Raw genomic sequence first — 18,033 nt, forward strand, 5'->3', positions numbered from 1 at the left:
TGAGTACCCATTTTCCAATGATGGCTTCCATTTTCCATCCAAAGATGGCTGCCAATAGCCATTATGTCATGTCCCAAGGATCAATGAGTTAGTTTGTGGCAATAATCTAAAAGTATAATTTTTTGAAAAGGGGGAAAAGATGCCAAATGCCCTGTTAGTATATAACCAGCACTTCAATATTTTGAGCACAGCAGGTTCTCAGTATGTTTTAGTTCCTTTTCTCATTTTCTCATTCCATCTTATCCTTTGCCTTTGTCCTATTGACAGTCATTGAGGTCCCAGTCGGGGGTGGGGAAAGATGTCACCTATCCTTATCTTTCCAAGGCTCTCATCTGTTTATTATTCTTAATTGTGTATCAGAAAATATGATGAGTAAGGGGTATGGGAGTAAATGAAATACAAATCCCAGCATTGAGAACTCATGGTTATTCTGTTGTGAATTATAAATACTCTTTGAAGTGTCTGGTGCTGGGCTGTGAAAACCCATTGGGCTGGTGTAAGCCATGAGGCAGTGCCTGCAGCAACTGGGAAGGCCTTGGGAGGAGGTGGTGTGTGGGCACTGTGGAAGGGAGTTACGAGGCCCTGGAGGAAGGTAAGGCATTGGCAGAAGGACGGCAAGTGCAGAGGTGTGGGGCTGTGACAGAGAAGGAGACCTACATTGTGTTAGAGCTAAACAATATACGAATTACTTATTTTTTTTGCCATATATCACCCCGTACTTTGTTTTTCATACTGTTTGCATCTTATTGGGAGCACTTAACATGTATTTTATATTTTACTTATATTTTCTGTAGAAAATCATGTTTAAAATAAGCTCTTTCTCTCAGTATTTTTGCTTCCTTTTCCTGTGCATTACAGTCCCTCTTATAAGCCTCGTGGTATTTTTTTTTCCTCTCCCTATTTATACATTGAAGGACAGAAATCTCCCCAGTTTGCCAAAAGACCCCTGGTCTTCATCAAGATTTTAATTTATAGAAATCTCATCAGAATTTTGTTATTCTGGATTTTTTTTTAAACCTAATTTTTCAATTTATTGATTTTTAAATACAAGATACATAAGATGATTAAATTAGTAACAACTTTCCTAGCACTTCCAGATTTTAGTAGAACTTTTTCAAGAGCATTATTTTATTTATTTATTTATTTATTTATTTATTATTATTTTTTTTTAATCCCTAACTCACATTGCTATTTTCGGTAAATTGTCCTCTGCTCAGCACACTGTGAATTTTCCAGCTTTCCCTTCAGGTCCATGCTTCCACACAGGTTTTTCCATCATCTTCCCTTCCCTTTTTGTGGACCAAGCGGCATCCTCCAGTGGGATCTACTAGTGGGCTCGGGAGAGAGCTCTCCATCCACCTGCTGGGTTCTCTACGGGGCATGAGATTCAGATGCAACATGTCCCTGTTCTCAGTGTATGCTCTGCACATCTGCTTTCCAGGTCCCTGAGGAGCCTTCACTGCACATGCAGTGGAGGACCACCATGTGCTCCCTCATCCCCAAACGTGACAAGGCCCGGGGACTGTAGCCTCTGGATACAGAAAATAGGCGGTTGGTGGAGACATATCTGTGGCAGGATGGGGAAACAGGGTCCAGGGAGTGTGGAAGGGCCACCGCAGAAAGGGGTCAGCTGGGGATGTTCGTTCCTGCTGTATCTGGGGCCTGCTGTAGCTGGTTCCCCAGATTTCCGTTTAGACAGGAGTATATTCCTCCTCAGTCTTCATCAAGATTTTAATTTATAGAAATCTCATCAGAATTTTGTTATTCTGGATTGTTTTTAATCCCTAACTCACATTGCTATTTTCTGGCTACCTATTAGTATCTTCTGGCCTTCTCAGTGAGAAATTGGAAGTGAACATATCCATTTCTGCTCCTTCTTCTACCACTTTGATCCAGTGTCTCTGCAGCCAAGCTTTCAGTAATAATTGAACAGCAGAAAGTTCAAAGCAAAGTTTACTGCCAGAACTCGAGATATCTTTCTGTCAGTTCATGTTCACACATTCATTTGCTTTGTCAGACCACCCAGCAGAGGTAGAGTTCACATTCTCCTATTTCAAAACAAAACAAAACTGAATAGGCCATTTGTCTAGAAATGTGGGCTATTATTACTTTAAAGTAAGATCAGGTTCATGGGGTACCCAGGTGGCTCAATCAGTTAAGTGGCTGACTCTTGGTTTTGTCTGAGGTCATAATCTCAGGGTCCTGAGATTGAGCCCCCATCAGGCTCCAAACTCTGGAACCTGGATATGTGGAGTCTGCTTGTCCCTCTCCTTGACCCTTCCCCAGTGCCCCTCTCCCCACTGATGCTCTCTCTGTCTCTCTAGAATAAAATCTTTAATAAAATAAAATAAGATCAGGTTAAGATTTTCTTTGCAGTCTGGGTCTCCTGCAATGGCCATTGAACTAATAGTTGAAAAATAGCCCCAAACTCCAAGTCATTAAACTTTTTTCTAGTAATATTTGTCTTGGGAGTTTTAAAGCAGATTTTTCAGAAAAAAATATTTTAAATCATTAAAAATAACTATAGAATAGCTACCTTAAAGTTACAAACCTCCTGGAAAACACTCTGGCCAAATTAGTTGCTAAATTAACTCACAGGCAAGTGACTGATGGGAGCAACTATCAAACAGAATTGTTAGACATGAACCGATCATTTGATCAGCTTCATTAAAGAGGGTGAAATGATCTTGTGGTTTATTATTGGGAGAGATGAAGTGGCAAGACTAGTTGCTGAATGGAGGCCTTCTTGGTAAGCATCCATGGCAATGTATCATCAGTTTGGGGGTGAAGGTCTCCCAGTTTACCAAAGGGTCCCCTTCATCCTGTGTGTCCACAGGGAGTCTCAGCTTCAGCCCCAGTCTGTCATGAAGTAGTCCCAAAATTAAAGGAGGAGTAAGAGTTCATCCCTCTTGTTAAGTGGGAGGGACGGCACCGCGATGCTGGAGTGACCTTAGCATTGGATCCACGAGAGACCCGGCACAGGCAGCCTTGAGCAGATCTTGGGATAGCAGCACTTCCCAAAGGGCTTCTTTTTCATAATTTTAGTTCTTTATGTGAGTTGTGCTGTGTAAAGAATTGCCTCTACACAGTGGAAGAAGGACTTGAGGAAAGTTCGGAGCCCTTTTTTTTAAATCATAAGAAAACTGGGTCTTGTAAAGTTTTCGTCAGAATTGAGCCTTTTGCGATCTCCCTAGACTTGTGCCCTACAATCATATCCCTCAGTCTGCCCTCTTTTCCCATTCTGATTCTAGAAACCTGGCCCCATGACATTTTGGGAAGGTGACATGATGTTTATTTTATAATTGGATGTGGAATTTATAATAGCCATAGGAGTCATTTGTGAATTAATTCTGTTTTGTCTGTTTTCTTACTAACACATCCATAATTCATTTTTGTTGCTTGTCACCAGTACCTATCGAACCAGGCATTAGAAAAGAACTTCATCAAAAATCCTATGTTGACATGAAATTCTGAGGCTTAGTCCCTAATATTCTGAAAATCAGATTCTTAATGCAATAATCTCAGGTACGCTAGAAGGGCAATAAGTCTGACGTGATTAGACTGTACATTATTCTAATTTTTCATTTCTTTCCTTTATATCTATACCTCTTAGCCTTTCTTTCAGAGAGAACTTAAGAAAACGTTTTGATTTGTAGAAGCCATAAACCAAATGCTACAAATAAAACACAACAAATGTAAACTTGAATGCTCCTCCTAAAACTTCTTGCATGATTTATTTACATGCAAAGGATCTGTCTTATCCATTTACCAGCAAGCTATAGGATGATTTTATAAGGGGGTATTTTACAAGATCTCCTGACTGTTGTGACTTTAAAGTCTGTCTCCATTTCACAAAGTCTAGGGTGCACTGGGAAAGGGGTTTCTCAGAGGAATAGGGAGAATTTGGTGGTTAGTGGTTTTTGTTGTTGTTGTTGTTGTTAACCTTTTCATCCCCTGAACCAATTTTATGGTTATTGACATAACATACCATTTCTTGTATTTGAGAATCTGTAGCCAAGTTTTGTCTCACTCCTAACCTGGCAAATTGTTTTATGGTGCTCAGAGCTTCTTGCCTCTAATCCTCTTTCCGCAGAAACCACTCCCACCTCCTCAGATGCAACCCTCCCCAATATATGCAGCACTCTGGTTCCCCCACCTTGGAGTTTTGCTGAGAACATAGTTATTTTGTACACCTTTGTGTAGCCTACTGCTTCCATAATTCATTCATGCAGTTATTTCTTTATTAGTGAGCTCTTCTGTGTTGACCACTAGTCATCCAAAACTGAACAGAATAAATGCCCATCCTCTTGAAGCTATGTGCCTGGGATGAGGTTGAGTAGTGTGGAAACAGACAAGAAAACAAGCAATAACAAAGGACTATTCTAAGTGCTGTGGGAATGGACACATAGGGCACTTTGGGAGGACCAAAGATGAGCATGCCCAGAACATGATGGAAGGCTTTCTAAGTGGAACAGACCAAATCACGGCCAGGATTTGATCGAGCCCTTTATTTTTATTTTTTTTCTATACTGTTTTGCCCATGTGTAGGGGCATGTTATTCATATGCATATCTTCAGTCCCTTGAGGTTTTGATTAGACTAAAGCAGGGGAACATTTAGACATTTGTATTTTGGCTAACACATCAGATGGATTCATTCTTGTCAAACAGAAGTAAGAGGAAAGGAAATCACAACCACACCAAACATCCTCTTCTAGAGAATTTATGCAGGTCCTGCCCACAGTCATACTTCTTAAAAAGGTACCCTGAAAGTTTGGATTCCATTGTGGCCCAACATTAAGAAATTTGTTCTATTTCAGTGGAAGAGGTTCAGAGCTTATTTTAAAGTGGAATTTTGGGGTCTTGAGTCTGGAGGTGTTTCCTGATAAGGTTCTTCTACCAGCTTTGTTTTGGCATTGGGGTGGTTTACATCCTTCCTTCCTGGGTTGTAAGAAGCAAGTGCCAAATAACATTCTCTGCATTTTTCCATAGAAACCACATTTGAAAATACTAGACACATATCACTCATGGGAAGTGGAGATCCTCTCTGTGTTTGTAAGAGCCGTGTTCTTACACTGGAGTTGGGATGTCTGTGAAGCTCTGATATTATATGGATGTGTTCATGCATGTCCTAGGGGAGGATCCCAGGCATTCATCAGATTCTGAACAGGGTTCATCGTCCCAAAAAGCTCATCACTGTTAGAGAAAACACCCCTATCACTCTTTGCTGATATGGAGACCTAATTTGTCAGGATTTGTACTGTTAAAAGTCCACCTTTGCCTTTATTGGAGTAAACACCCTAGTCTTTGGCAACCCTACGTAAAGCCAAGAATGTTTTTAATGAAAGGAAACAGGTAGTAAATACCTAGATAAGGCACACAAATCTAGAAAAGAGATGAATCTAGACATGAATGTACCCCATGAGCCTGATATAGGAGGACATCAAAATTAAATGAAGGCCTCTTAAACAGAAATCTTTTTGTTTTTCTTTTGCAGTAGGATACAAATGTTGATGTCCAGGGATTAGAGGCAGGGAGCTTGGCACAGAGTAGACAAACTAAAAAGTATTTATTCTTCCTAAAACAAAGCAAAATGAATTCATAGGTGAGGTCTTTCAAATGATTGAGGTATAAGTAAGTCAGATACAGTTTAAACATTCTAGAGCAAAAAGAAAGAAAAAAACTTCTAAATAATTTTCCTTACCCACCATAACACTGAAACCAGAACTGTCAAAAAGAGCACTAAATAGAAAACTATAGGTCAGTCTTATTGATGAATATAAATATAAAATCCTTAAGTTAAATATTGGCAAATAGATTTCAAAAGTATTATTAAAATAAAGAATTATACCCAAGTTATAAATTTGCCTCATTATTATTATACTATGTGAACAGAAAACCACATCATCTTTTCTATAGATACAAAAAAATCATCTGACATTTCTTTCTCTTAGTGATGCTTGTACTTTCAGAACAATGCTAAGTAATAGTGGTATTACTAGAGGTATTAATAGCGCTCTTTGTCTTGTTCTCAACTTTAATGAAACCATTTCTAGTGGTTCCCCAGAAAACATAGGCAAGAAATGAAGATTCAATGTTGGAAAGAGAAACGAAATTATCATCACTTATAAATGACTTGACTGTATTATGTAAAATAATTGATTGAGACTCTTAGAAACAATAAATTATCTCTAATATATAAGAATTAATAGCTCCACTATAAGCAAAGAAAAGCCAATCAGAAAACATAATGGAAAAAAAGGTTTTCATTTTAGATTAACCAAAAAAAATAATAAAATATCTCAGTAAGAAATGTGCAAGACCATGATCTCAAAGAGTTATCTGCACTCAAATGTTCACCACATCATTATTCACAATAGCCAAGATATGGAAGCAACCTAATTGTCTATCAATAGATGAATGGATGAAGATTTTATGAGATAGACAGATAGATAGATGAATATTGTTAAGACATGAGAAAAAGAAAATCCTGCCATTTGTGAGAACATAGATGGACCTCAAAGACATCATGCTAGAAAAATGAGCCAGAAAAGAAAGACAAATACTATATGATTTCATATGTGGGATCTAAAAAGGCTGAACTCACATGATGTTATATGTCAATTATATCTCAGTGAAAGTAGAAAAAATGTGCATGACCAATTTATTTTTTATTTTTTTAAAGACTGTATTTATTTATTTGAGATAGAGCAAGAGAGAGTGAGAGAGAGAGCATGAGTGTGGGTGGGAAGAGGCAGAGGGAGAGAGAGAAGCAGGCTGTCCACTGAGTAGAGAGCCCAATGCGGGACTTGACCCCAGGGTGACCTGACCTGAAGGCAGACACTTAACCAACTGAGCCACTCAGGCACTCCTGTACAAGACCAATTTAATGAAAAATTTAGAACTAATGAAGGATAATAGAATATTTAAATATATGCAAAGATGAACTGTATTTTTGTTTCAGAAGCAGTATTTAACCTATATAAATTCCCTGTAAATTAATTTAAAATTCAACACAACTGCAATTAAAGTATAAATAAGATGGTTTTGATAGCAAAGTAACCCTAGCTTCATCAGACCCAATATGTGAGAAACATTATAATGGTTTTGGGAAATGAAAATAATAAGGAAAGACTAGCCTGCCAGAAATTAAAAGGGCTATGAAGCTATAATAATTAAAATTGTTAATGAAGAAAGAGACTAATAGAACAATGGAAGAGAAGAGAGTACGAAAATAGACCCCAGGATATTGGGAAACTTAATTAACAGTTAAGGTTATATTTAAAATCAGTGTGGGAAAGAGAGATTTTACCATATTGGTATTATGGCAGCTAAACAAACTATTGAAAAAAAAATATATATATATGCATCACACCCTCTTATTAATCCTAATTCCTTATGTACAAATGGATAGATATTTTCAATACTTAAAAATTCTAGTTAAAAAAAGGCATGTATAGGGGCACCTGGGTGGCTCAGTGGGTTAAGCCGCTGCCTTCGGCTCAGGTCATGATCTCAGGGTCCTGGGATCGAGTCCCGCATCAGGCTCTCTGCTCAGCAGGGAGTCTGCTTCCTCCTCTCTCTCTCTCTGCCTGCCTCTCTGCCTACTTGTGATCTCTCTCTGTCAAATAAATAAATAAAATCTCTTAAAAAAAAAAAAGGCATGTATAATTTGAAATCTTGGAGAGGAATAGTTCTTTATAATCAGAACACAAAGCCTAAGACCATAAATGAAAAGTAGCAATAAATTCTATTCAATACATTTAAAAAATCTGAATGGAAAAACATTCTAAAAAGTAAAGAAGTAGAAAACAAAAAGAAGAAACTGATTTAAAAAATCAGGCAAAAAGCTAACTTCTTTAATTTACATAGAACTCATTTATATTGTTTAAAGAAAAGAAACCATTTTAGAAACAGGCAAAGAGCCTGAAGTCCATTTTTAGGGGAAAAAAGTACAATCACCAGTAAGCACATAAAAAGATGCTCCATCAAAACAATGTAAAGACAACCACACTGGGAGAAAATATTTGGAAAAGATTTATCTGACAAGGGACTGTTATGCAAAATATTCAAAGAACTCTTAAAATCAGCAATAAGAAAATGAGCAACCCAATTTATAAATGAGCAAAAGATCTGAAGAGACACCAGACCAAAGAAGATACACAGATGGCAAATATGTACAAGAAAAAATGCTCCATATCATATGTCAAGAGGGAAATGCAAATTAAAACAAGGAGATCAGTACATTCCTCTTAGAGTGCCTAAAATCCAGACAACACTGCCAACAGACAAGGATGTGGAGCAACAGGAATGCTCATTTGCTGGTGGGAGTGCCAAATGATACAGACAGTTTGGAAGACAGTTTGGTAGTCCCATACAAACCCAAACAAACTCTTACTATATGATCCAGTGATCACACTCTGTAGTGTTTATCCAAAAAGTTGAAAATTTAAGTCCATACAAAAACCTACACCCAGATGTTTATAGTAGCTTTCTTCATAATTGCCCAAACTTGGAAGCAATGATGATTTATTTCATTAGGTGCATGGATAAATAAACTATGGTACATCCAGATCATAGAATATTATTATGAGCTACCAAGCTATGGAAAGACATGGAGGAATCTTAAATACATATTGCTAAGTGAAAGGAGCCAATCTGTAAATATTATGTACTGTAGAATTCCAAATATACGACATTCTGGAAAAAGCAAAACCAGAGAGACAGTAAAAAGATGAGTCATTACCAGGGGTTCTGGGAAGGGTAGGTCGAACAGGAAGGGCCCAGCGAATTTTGAGTGCAGTGAAACTATTCCATATGATACTATAATGGTGGATGCATGCATGTTATTATACATTTGTTCAAACCCACAAAATATATAACACGAAGAGTGAGCCCCAGTGTGAACCAGGGACTTTCAGTGAAAATGATGGGGAAGCATGTAGATTTATACATTGCAACAAAGATGGAAGCTGTTGGTGATGGTGGAGGCTATGTATGTGTAGGGGCTGGGAGTTTATGAGACCTCTCTGTACTTTCTGCTTAGGTTTCCTGTTAACCTAAAACTGCTCTTAAAGAAGAATAAAGTCAATTTAAAAAAGAGAGATGCTCCAATTAGAAAGCAAATATAAAACAACATTGTATCTTTGAAATTTGGTAAGAGAATGACTTCGTAAGAAATGATGGTTATAAGATAATGGGGCATCTTTAAACAGCAGGCACAGATGCCTGATCTAAAGGCTATAAGAAATCACTGAATTAGAAGACTACCTAAGAAAATTCACCTAAAACTGAGTGGAAATAAGAAACAAAAATAGAGAAAGAATAAAAAGGATCTAGAGATCAAATCTAGGGACAACAGGATTTTTTAAAAAAGCATTGCCAATGAAATAAAAGATAAAAGACGTTTCTGATCTCAATCATATTTAAGATATCTGAATTTCATGGTAAAATACATATATATGTTCATGGTAGAAAATTTAGTAAGTGCATAAATAAGAAGGAAAAATGATAACACAGCATGCAGCAGGCCTGTGGAACAATATCTTCAAGAATTTTCAAACTGAAGAATCCTGTAAACAAACAGGAGAAACTTCCAGGATACTTGGAAAAAACAAAACCCAAGAAACTTTGAATGTTCCTCCACAGCACTAAAGATATACAGATGGCATAGAACTCATGATGGCATTAACGGTGGCAAGATGAGTATTTAAAGAAAACATTTTGTTTTCTACTGTCTCAGCTGTCAAAGATATGTGAGGACAAGGGAAGATGGATATTCTCAAGCATATAAGAATATGGAAATTGCCCACACATCAAAGATGCAGTCCCAAGTATGAGGAAATTGTGGTTGAAAGTGAGTAAGGAAACTAATTAGCTATAAAATGATAGGCACAATAATTGTGAGGACACATTATTATTTTATTATTCAAATATATATTGTGTGATTTATTGCATAAATGGGTTGAACAAAAAGTACTTTAAACTTAACAATCAAAAAGGCACTCTTAAAAACTCTCTTTTTAAAGATTTTATTTATTTATTTGAAAGAGAGAGAGTGAGCGTGAAAAGGAGCAGAAGCAGAGGGAGAGGCTGAAGCAGACTCCCTGCTGAGTAGGGGCCCTGATGTGGAACTCGATCCCAGGACCCTGGGATCATGACCTGAGCTGAAGTCAGATGTTTAATCGACTGAGCCATCCAGGCGCCCCTTAAAAACCCTTTAAAACAAACAAGCAAACTCTCAATATCGAGACTTGCCATGGTAAGGAATACTTGCTTAAACCAAATAGTGAGTGTCATTCCTGTTGAGGCCCACAGGGACGCCCGTGGGGCCTTTAGCCACCACAAACCTCTCAAGGGCAGATGTCCACAGTAGGCAGCTTGTACCCATAGATCTGATCTATTAATGTTGAAAATGAAGGTTTGCATGTTGAATCCACTGATGTATGCCTCTATATGTCAATAAGCTTCACTTCTATTCCTGACCACCAAAGAGGACTAACATGGTGACTGTATTAGCGGGCAGGGCTGCCATAACAAAATGCCACAGATGGCATGGTTTAAACAACAGACATTTATTTTCTCTCTTCTAGCTTTCTGAAGGCTAGACATCCTAGAGAAGGTGTTGGCAGGATTGGTTTCTCCCGAAGCCTCTCTTTATGGCTTGCAGATGGCCTCTTCCCTGTGTCCTCCTCACTGGCATTTTCTCTCTGCACATGCATTTCTGGTGTCTCCTCCTCTACTTATAAAGATGCCAGTCTGATTGAATTAAGGATCTGCCCTAAAGACTTCATTTAACCTTAATTACTTCTTTGAAGGCTCTATCACCAAATATAGTTACGTTAGGACTTATGAACATATGAATTTTGTGAGACACAAGTCAGTTTATAACAGAGACCTACTGTTTCCTTGGGCTGACTTGACAAAGTGTACTCTAGCTGTCTGTTGTACAGCGCCTGTGCTCCAGGAGAATTCATACAGCTAGCTCACTATCCACCACTGTTGTACATAATATATATTTTATATATTTATAGAAATACATATTGTCACATAAGTATATAATTATATATTTAATATATATTAAAATGTAAGGATTTCAGTCTGATTTTCTGGGACTCTATAATGAAACAACACAGGAGAAGAATGCTGATCTTAGAGCACCAGTCCTATCTCCTTGGCCATAGAAATACAGATTCAGATGTAGATGTAGATATACATATACATATACATATACATATACATATACATATATATGCATATATATATAATTACATATATGGATTTTTCTTTTTGTATTTACATGAGCTTGATCCTCTTTCCACAATCCATCAAACTAAATATATACTCATACATTACAACACTTAGCCATGAAACACTAGAAGTTTGGTTTTTTTTTTTTAGAAGTTTTTAATATTAAAATTAGGAGACCTTAGTTTTGTATAGTCCCAGGAATTCAGCTAAACAACTGTTAAATCATCTGAACACCTGTGAACTCAACCAAAAATCTAAGAAAAAGAAAACCTATAACTGTACAAATAGAAAATCAACCACTTTCTCCACCAATGACAGGACAGAAAAACTCACCTTAAAAAAGAGAATAAAAGGCAGTACTGACTGCCAGGGACCTAATCAATATGAATATAAGTAAGATGTTGGAACTAGAGTTCAGAATAATGATTATAAAGATACTAGCTAGACTTGAAAAACTATAGAAGACATTGGAGAATCCCTTTCTGGAGAAAGAAAACTAAAATCTAATCAAGTCTAAATCAAAAGAAGCTATTAATGAGATGTAATAAAAATGGAAACTCTAACTGGTAGGATAAATGAGGCAGAAGAGAGAATTAGTGATACCTAAGACAGAAAGCTGAGAAAAGAACCTGAGAAAAGAGAGAGAAATAACTACTGGATCATGAGGGGAGAATTCAAGAGATAAGTGATACTTTTAAGTGAAACAATATTAAAATAATTGGGATCCCAGAAGAAGAGGAAAGAGAGAGGAGGGCAGAAGGTATACTGGAGCAAATTATAGAAGAGAACTTTCCTAATCTGAGGAAGGAAACAGGCATTCAAAACAAGGAGGCACAGAGAACCCCCTCAAAATCAATAAAAATAGGTCAATACCCCAAAATATAATAGTGAAGTTTGCAAACTTCAGAGACAAAGAGTAAATCCTAAAAGCAAATGGGACAAGAGGTTCAAAACCTACAAGGGTAGAAAATTAGACTGGCAGAGTACCCCTCCACAGAGATCTGGCAGGCCAGAAAGGACCGGTATGATATATTCAGGGACTAAATGAGAAAAACATGCAGCTAAGAAAATGTTATCCAGCAAGAATGTCATTCAAAATAGGAGGAGAGATTTTTTAAAAAGAAAAATTCCAGGACAAATAGACACTAAAAGAAATTGTGATCATTAAACCAGTCCTGCAAGAAATATTAAAAGGGATCCTTTAAGCGAAGAGAGAGCCCCAAAGTAACATAGACCGGAAAGGAACAGAGACAATCTACAGAAACAGGTACTTTACAGGCAATTCAGTGGCACTAAATTCCTGTCTTTCAATAGTTACTCTAAATGTAAATGGGCTAAATGCCCAAACAGCAGGTATCAGATTGGATGAAAAAGCAAGACCCATCAATGTGCTGTCTGCAAGAGACTCATTTTAGATGCAAAGACACCTCCAGATTGAAAGTGAGGTGGTGGAAAACCATTTATCATGCTAATGAACATCAAAAGAATGCTGGGGTAGCAATCCTTCTATCAATCAAATTAGATTTTATTTTTATTTTATTTTATTTTTTAATTTATTTAGTCAGAGAGAGAGAGCGAGAGCGAGCACAGGCAGACAGAGTGGCAGGCAGAGTCAGAGGGAGAAGCAGGCTCCCCATGGAGCAAGAAGCCCGATGTGGGACTCGATCCCAGGACGCCGGGATCATGACCTGAGCCGAAGGCAGCTGCTTAACCAACTGAGCCACCCAGGCGTCCCTCAAATTAGATTTTAAACCAAAGACTGTAATAAAAGAGGAGGAAGGATACTACGTCATACCTAAAAATTATGTTCAACAAGAAGATCTAACAATTGGAAATATTTATGCCACTAACATAGGAGTAACCAATTATATAAACCAATTAATAACCAAATTAAAGAAACATACTGATAATAAAACAATAATAGTAGGGGACTTTAACACTCTGCAAAGGACAGATCATCTAAGCAGAAGATCAAGGAAACAGGAGCTTTGAATGACACACTGGACAAGATGGACTTCAAGATATATTCAGAGCATTCCATCCTAAAGCAACAGAATACATTATTCTTGATTGCATATGGAACATTCTCCAGAATAGATCACAAATGAGGTCAAAAATCAGTTCTCAACTGATACCAAAAGATTGGGATCATTCCCTGCATATATTTAGACCACAATGGTTTGAAACGAACTCAAACACTAGAGGAAATTTGGAAGGAGCTCAAATACATGGAAATTAAAGAGCATCCTACTAAAGAATGAATGGGTGAACCAGGAAATTTTTAAAAATTTATGGAAACAAATGAAAATGAAAACAGGACAGTTCAGAACCTTTGGGATACAGGAAAAGTGGTCCTAAGAGGGAAGTATGTAGCAATATAATCTTTTCTCAAGAAACAAGAAAGGTCTCAAATATAAACCTAACTTTATACCTAACAGAACTGGAGAAAGAAAAGCAAGTAAAGCCTAAACCAAGCAGGAAAAGAGAATTAATAAAGAATAGAGCAGAAATCAATGAAATAGAAATCAAAAGAACATTAGAAGAGATCAAGGAAACTAGGAGGTGGTTCTTTGAAAGAATTAATAAGATTGATAAACCCCTGACCAGACTTTTCAAAAAGAAAAGAGAGAGGACCCAAATGAAATAAAATCATGAATGAAAGAGAAGAGATCACAACCAACACTGAAGAAATACAAACAATTATAAGAACATATTATGAGCACCTATGTGCCAACAAATTCAGCAATCTGGAAGAAATGGATGCATTCTCAGAAACATAAAAGTAATAAAACTGAAACAGAAATAGAAAACCTGAACAGACCCATAACCAGCAAGGAAACTGAAAGCAGTCATTAAAAATCTCCCAACAAACAAGAGTTCAGGGCCAGATGGCTTCTCAGGGGAATTCTACCAAACATTTAAAGAAGAACTTAATACCTATTCTTCTGAAACTGTTTCAAAAAAAAAAGGAAGAAAGAAAGAAAGAAAAGAAAAAGAAATGGAAGGAAAACTTCCCAACTCATTCCATGAGGCCAACATTACCTTGATCCCAAACCAGACAAAGAGCCTCCCCCAAAAAAAGGAGAATTACAGACCAATATCCCTGATGAACAAGGATGCCAAAATCCTCACCAAGATACTAGTCAACAGGATTATTGGCTGTGACCAAGTGGGATTTATTCCTGGGCTGCAAGGGTGGCTTAACATCTGCACATCAAAAAAGAAAGGACAAGAACCATATAATCCTCTCAATTGATGCAGAAGAAGCACTTGACAAAATACAGCATCCTTTCTTTTTTTTATTTTATTTATTATTTTTTTAAGATTTTATTTATTTATTTGATAGAGAGAAATCACAAGTAGATGGAGAGGCAGGCAGAGAGAGAGAGAGAGAGGGAAGCAGGCTCTCCGCCAAGCAGAGAGCCTGATGCGGGACCCGATCCCAGGACCCTGAGATCATGACCTGAGCCGAAGGCAGCGGCTTAAACCACTGAGCCACCCAGGCGCCCCTACAGCATCCTTTCTTGATTAAAACTCTCCACACTGTAGGGATAGAGGGAACATACCTCACTATCATAAAAGCCATTTATGAAAAACCCACAGAGATTATCATTCTCAATGGGGGGAAACTGAGAACTTTTACTGTAAGGTCAGGAATACAACAGGGATGCCCACTCTCACCACTGTTGTTCAACATAGTACTAGAAGTCCTCTTCTCAGCAATCAGACAACAAAAAGAAATAAAAGGTATTTAAATTGGCAAAGCAGAAACCAAACTCTCACTCTTCGCAGATGGCATGATACTTTAAGTGGAAAATCCAGAAACTTTCACCCCCAAATTGCTAGAACTCATACAGGAATTTAGCAAAATGGCAGGAAATAAAATCAATGCACATAACTCAGTTGCATTTCTACAGACTAACAATAAAGACAAAAGAAAGCAAAATTAAGGAGTTGACCCCATTGCACCAAAAATCATAAAATAACCTAGAAATAAACCTAACCAAAGAGGCAAAGGATCTGTGCTGAGAAAACTATAGAACACTCATAAAAGAAACTGAGGGAGACACAAAGAAGTGGAAAAACATTCCATGGATTGGAAGAACAAATATTGTTAAAATGTCTTTGCTACTCAGAACAGTCTACAAATTTAATGCAGTCTCTATCAAAATACCATTGATACTTTTCACAGAACTGGAACAAATAATCCTAAAATTTATATGGAACCAGAAAACACCCCCAAATAGCCAAAGGAATGTTGAAAAAGAAAACTAGAGCTGGTCACATCACAATTCCAGACTTCAAGCTCTATGACAAAGCTGTAATCATCGAGAGAGTATGGTACTGGCACAAAAACAGACCCATAGATCTATGGAACAGAATAGAGAACCAAGAAATGGTTCTCAACTCTATGGTCAACTAATCTTTGACAAGCCAGAAAGAACATCCAATGGAAAAAGGACAGTTTCTTCAATAAATGTTGCTGGGAAATTGAATAGCCACATGAATTTAAGGCACTGTGGCTGAACAGGAAGCCAGGGCCAACCAACACTTGTAGATCTGACTCTTCCCAGATGCTGTCTTATTAGAGTTTCAAAAAGTCAGAATCCGGGCACCTGGGTGGCTCAGTGGGTTAAGCCGCTGCCTTCGGCTCAGGTCATGATCTCAGGGTCCTGGGATCAAGTCCCGCATCGGGCTCTCTGCTCGGCAGGGAGCCTGTTTCCTCCTCCTCTCTCTCTCTGCCTGCCTCTCTACCTACTTGTGATCTCTCTCTGTCAAATAAATAAATAAAATCTTTAAAAAAAAAAAAAGTCAGAATCCATTCCTTGCATTTTAATGCAGAGAGATAATTACTTTTTGTCCTTTGCAGTTTTTCTGTGTTGCTTTCGACAAAGGTGGCAGAAACCCTAAAATTAATAAAGTCTTCAGGCATGTTGCCGTGGTATCAAGGCCCTTATATGTGTTTCCACCAAAGGGAAGCCATAATTATCAGGCAGCTCTAGGATCTAAAGTGGAAGTCTGATCCTCTGGATTTTCTTATACCTCTCCCAGGGCTGTGGATAATTTCTCCTCCCACATTCTTGACTGCAGCCATGTTTTATGAAAAATGGTACTCTGTCTGCATTTCAGAGGAGGTCAGTAGAATCTTAGCATTGATGCTTTGATGTATGTGTGTCTGTGTGTTTCTGTGTGTGTGTGTGTGTGTGTGTGTGCCTGTGTCTGTACATGTGTACATGCACAGGCAAACACCTTTTTAAGCTAATAGGAGTAGGAATTTCTATTATTTATACATCCAAATAGATACATTTCTATATAGTCACTAACAGGTTGTTGAGATTTCCTTGTAACTGGAGCCAATTTAATTTTATTGGCCAAGTATACAATATATGTGTATTACACTTTCAGATTAAAAAAAAACTTGCTTAAAATTGCTAACATTAAGTTTTTTTTTTAATCTAGCTATTTGAAATCATTATTCTTTCTCTTTTGAGACTCTTTCTAGCTATGTCTAACTCTTTAGTTTGCCTTTTCTTAAGGACTTAAAGAGCTAATAATATAAGGTGATTTTGTTGGATGAGGGAAAAGGGGACTTCTCAGGAGGAAGTTTATTCAAGAGCAGGAGAATCTGACTTTTCAAAGAGCTACTCTGTAACCTGGAACAATCCTGTGGTTTATGGTGTGCTCCCAGATAACCTGTCTTAGGAAGAGTCTGTATTGTTCTCTCAGACATTCCAATGGTGCATGATGAAGCACTTTGAACTAAAAAGGACATATGGGCAACATACATCCCAGGTATAGAACACAGGGGGCCAATTATTGTTTCTGGGTGTGCATATATGTGTGTGTGTGTGTGTGTGTGTGTGTGTGTGTGTGTGTGCTCGAGTCTGTACACATGTACATGTGTGGGCACACACCTTTTTAAGCTAATAGGAGTAGGGAGTAAGAACATCCTGAAGGCAAACAGAGTTGGATTCAAATCCCTGCTCTCTGACCTACCAACTGTATGTCTTTGAAGCTGGGAATAAGATACCCAAACGCAACAGTTGTATGGGCATTTTTTCCTTTACTCATTCATATATTTAGTTCCCACTCTTAAAATTTTAAAAACAATAATATAGGGGGAAATATGGAATAAAGAAACAGATAATACCATTTTTTTAAAAAAGATTTTATTTATTTGACAGAGAGAAATCACAAGTAGGCAGGCAGAGAGGCAGGCAGAGAGAGATGAAGGGAAGCAGGCCCCCTGCTGAGCAGAGAGCCTGATGTGGGACTCGATCCCAGGACCCTGAGATCATGACCTGAGCCGAAGGCAGCGGCTTAACCCACTGAGCCACCCAGGCGTCCCGATAATACCATTTTTGTCATAATTTTTTTTTTTCTTACTTGGGTTGTACATGTTAAAATTGGCCTGATGCTTTCCTCATTCATTGCCAAATATTAAAATATCCAATTACCCTGTATTTCCCAAACAATACACAGGGATATAAAAACAAAAACTGAGATGGGTTCATACTCCTGGTCAGCAGGGTTATTCATGTAGAGTTAGGGTCCAGAACTCTGGACATGATGGGTCCAGGATTTGTCTTCTCTGGGTTTCTAAGTCTGTGTATCTGCATGGACAAAAGTCAGTGGCCACTGTTCTTATCATCCAGAGTTGTACTATGATATGGGGCTGAAAGGCAGTTCTGTTGTTATTCTTGATGATATGATGGTTTCCATATCACACAAAAGAAATCTCTGAGCCACCCTCTGGCTTCTCAGTTCCTAACACCAATCTACTC

At 37.8% G+C, this 18,033-nt stretch overlaps 1 protein-coding gene across 2 annotated transcripts in view; it reads left to right on the forward strand.

Moving 5' to 3' along the window:
• The window catches only part of HECW1 (HECT, C2 and WW domain containing E3 ubiquitin protein ligase 1), a 452,340-nt gene that overhangs the window by 254,428 nt on the left and 179,879 nt on the right, over window positions 1–18,033 (forward strand). The gene's annotated exons all lie outside the window — the stretch shown is intronic.

This window comes from Mustela putorius, unplaced genomic scaffold (assembly GCF_011764305.1).
Source record: "Mustela putorius furo isolate JIRA1106 unplaced genomic scaffold, ASM1176430v1.1 tig00003845_pilon_pilon_pilon, whole genome shotgun sequence".
In the NCBI taxonomy this organism is placed as follows: Eukaryota; Metazoa; Chordata; class Mammalia; order Carnivora; family Mustelidae; genus Mustela; species Mustela putorius.